We start from the raw sequence: 3,782 nt of genomic DNA on the forward strand, positions 1-3,782 counted from the left end.
ATACCAATTCGGCTTTCTATCTGCTGTGTGGAATCAGTAAGGGTGCTATGTACCCGACAAGAAGCCGTACTGCTGCGTACCACGCTGCAAGTCTTCGAGCAAACAACGGACGCCAGGCATATCGTTCCACGAGATACCAAGCGATCTGGAACTTCGAGCGAAATGGCTTAAGGTCATTTCTCGGGACGACTGGACACCGAATACGACGTCGTGCTACTCGACTGTATGCAGCCGACACTTCGGTTCCTCCGACTTCAAGGAGGGCTGCAAAATTCGCTAACTCAAGAAAGACGCTGTTCCCAGCATTTTCAAAGAGTATGCTCCGTACCTGCAGCCTCCGAAAAAGAGAGAGAGAAGCGACGCGTCTGTGAGAAAACGCGAGGCAGCTGCGCCAGTGAACACACCACCACGGAAACGAAGAGCAGTTGAGAGCCAACTGGAGACTCCTTCACTTCCTCGCAATGATTTTCCGTCCGTCGACGTCGACTCTCAAGATTTATCACTGATGGATTGCACCGCAAGCGAACTACCGCTACCTCTGGAAAACAGCGCAAGCGAGCACTGCATTACTGCGACCGTGCAGGTGGACAGAGCTGTGCAGGTGTCGTCATTGTCCTCGGTTTCAGCAATGGACAAACGAAACTGGAGACGTAAGGAGCGAGACTTGAACGCGCGAATTCAGCGGCTCAAGAACACCGTCGACAAGTACAAACAGGAACTGCAAAAGCTCAAGGAAAAATCCTATGTGTCTGCATTCCTGCAAGTTGTGGAGAAAGCGAAAGAGAAAGACCTGGCTGCTTCAATATTAGTGGAACAAGTTCAGAATTTCGCGAAGAAGAAACCAACGTGGTCTGAGCTGAGAGTACGTCATGCTGTGGTGTTGCGTAACCTCTCGACTCGTGCATACGAACACGTAAGGAGCACAGGTATTCTTCGGCTTCCCTGTCGAAGTACCCTCGAGTGCTTTATGGGCTCATCACGTGGAGAAGTTGGCGGTACCGAACTCGTGAAGCAAAGGCTGTCTGCAGAACTCGCTTCTCATCCCTCGTTGCAAGCGAGGGCATGCTTTTTAATTGTAGACGAAATGCGAGTCAAACAACGGCTACTTTATCACAAGCAAAGAGATGCCTTCATCGGTGAGGTGGACTATGGTGTGAACTTCCCCCAAAGAACAACAAATGAGCCTGTGCTGGCTAACTCACTCTTGTGTTTCGTCCTTAACGGCCGTTCAGTTTCGTTCAAAATACCCGTGGCGTGCTTTTTCACGAGAAACTGCACAGGCCGTGAGCTGCACTTGCTCATGAGACACATTCTGAAGGAAGTTGAAGAAATGGGATTTATCGTCGTGCGCATTGTCACAGACAACCCCAAGATCAATGTCTTGGCTATGCAACTTCTGTGCAATGGAAGCCTCAAGCATTAGACTGACCACCCTGGAAAACCGAATCGAAAGCTCTTTCTTGCATTCGATCAGTGTCACCTGATCAAAAACGTGCGATCACAGTTTTTCTCCCGTGACATCGGAAAAGGCGGCGAAATATCATCGAACCATTTGAAGAGTGTCTAAAAAATGCAGCAAGGCAGCCTTGTAGAGCCAGTACGATTTTTGACGAGAAAGCACGTATTCCCTACGAATATGGAAAAAATGAACGTGCAGAGAGCAGTGCAAGTGTTTTCTCCTCCCGTGACAGCTGCACTGAAGCTCTTACAAGAACAGGCGGGCCACACGTGTGACGCAAGCTTCGCGGGTGTCGGAGCGACGGTGCAATTTATGGACACCGTGCACCGCTGGTTGGTGCTCATGGACGTGAGTAACCGTACCCAGCACATACATAAGAAGAATGCAGGCTGCAAGCAGTTTGAATCTGCAGGCGATGAACGGCTAATCTGGCTGGAGACAAGCTTCCCCGACTACCTGGCCGATCTCAAAAGTCAGTGCCTGGCAAAGAACTTCCTAACCAAAGAGACTTAAGAGGGTCTTGTGATCACAACACGTTCGAACGTTGAGTGCATTAGATATCTTTTTGAAGAGATGTCTTTTCACTTTGCTTTGACGGGGAAAATGTCATCGGACCCTCTCGAGTCGTTCTTTGGCTGGCTGAGGAAATCAGCAGGATCAAATGATCAAACGGACGTCCGTGCCGTGCTCACAGGCATTGAGAAAACCCTCAAGACTGGTGTCACATCGGCGTCGAGTACACGCAACACAATGGCAGCAGAAGAGAGTAATTGATTGTCAACGCTGCCGCAACAGAAAAACACAAGGGTGCAAACCAGCGAGGAATTCCCTTCAGATGCACGTAGAGAGCTCATAGAGCAGCTAAACCGAGATAAGCCTCTACTTCCCACTCCAGATGTGGCCGCATTGGCTATGGTCGGTGGCTACCTCGCAAGAGCCGTACGAGAAAACATTGAATGTGAGGAGTGCTTCGAGCTCTTAAGAAAGCCAAGCGCCTCGGCCCCATCGGACTCGCTCATTAAACACCAAGACCGCGGTGGACTTCTTTATCCGTCCGCACAACTTCTAGATGTTTTCTACGCACTACAGATGTTCGTCGAAGTTCTTCTAGCGACAAGAAGGCGTATGCATCACCCTCTAAAGGAGGCTGTGAACAATGCTGCTGAAATCCTCCGCGAGCACAAAGCTTTGATGTGTTCGAAGCCAGGGCACCAGGAGAATCAGCTCAAACTGTTGCTCACAAAGTCCTTCCGCCCAATATTCACCAACTTTGCCCTGAAAGCGACAGACAAACATGACGTCGCCAAATTGTTCGAAATAAAGCCGCTTTCACGAAAGACCCTGAAACTGCGATCTTGATCACAGTTTCAGGGTCCAGTTTTCACAATATGTCCAGTTGACATATGTCAATATGTCAACTGGACACAAAGGTCCAGTTTTCACGATATGTTTCCTGTTGCTTGCTTTCAATGTAGTTTGGGGATGAAAAGAAACGCGAAAAGTGCGGCATCTACATTCTCTGCTGTTTCGGATTTCTTTTCGGGTTGTTGTATTCTGCGTGATAATTAAAAGCCACTAGAATAAAACTATTCTAGCATATTTTATTTTTATTCCCACCAAGGTCACAGCAGGATGCAAAGATCGCACCGCACTGTTTGCGTTTTTTTCTATCACCCCTGTGCATCATAAAGAAACACCAATTCAACCTGCGCAATTATTTTACAGCTCCATCTCTAATAGGAACGCAAGTTTCTCTCCAAAAGCACGCGCGCAATAGCGTAGTCGCGTCGTCTGCTCTGGGAGTGGATGGATGGATGGATATGGCTGTACCCTTTAGATCGGGCGGTGGCTAGCGCCACCAAGCCGTAATACCTAATGAACCAAAAACTATATTTATTTTTTTTCCTTAAAAAAGTTTGAGGATTCGTACTTTGCAGTGAAGAAATTAATTTTCACTCGTGCCTTGACTTTAGCCACCAATCAGATAACCTCCTTCTAGTTAGGTCTACCCGCTTAAAGTTTATTTTGCCCACCCGGTCCCTAAACCCCATTGCTTTGAAAAACTCTGCGCCATCATCCTGAACTATAGGGTGAAGCCCTTTACAGAACATTATCAAGTGTTCGGCAGTTTCTTCTTCCTCTCCACACGCACTGCATACTGTGTCTACCCCTTCGTATTTGGCCCGATATGTCTTGATTCGCAGTACTCCCGTTCTGGCCTCAAACAGTAGAGAACTACCCCGAGTATTATCATAGATCCTTTCCTTGGCAATTTCCTGCTTAAAAGTTCGATAGATATCTAGTGCGGACTTCTTAATCATGC

At 48.0% G+C, this 3,782-nt stretch overlaps 1 pseudogene; it reads left to right on the plus strand.

Annotated features, from left to right (window-relative positions):
* The first annotated feature begins 1,570 nt into the window (after positions 1-1,570).
* Positions 1,571-2,818, plus strand: LOC142814472 (uncharacterized; annotated as a pseudogene).
* The last annotated feature ends 964 nt before the right edge of the window (positions 2,819-3,782 follow it).

The sequence above is a fragment of the Rhipicephalus microplus genome, chromosome 4, assembly GCF_043290135.1.
Source record: "Rhipicephalus microplus isolate Deutch F79 chromosome 4, USDA_Rmic, whole genome shotgun sequence".
Taxonomy (NCBI): Eukaryota; Metazoa; Arthropoda; class Arachnida; order Ixodida; family Ixodidae; genus Rhipicephalus; species Rhipicephalus microplus.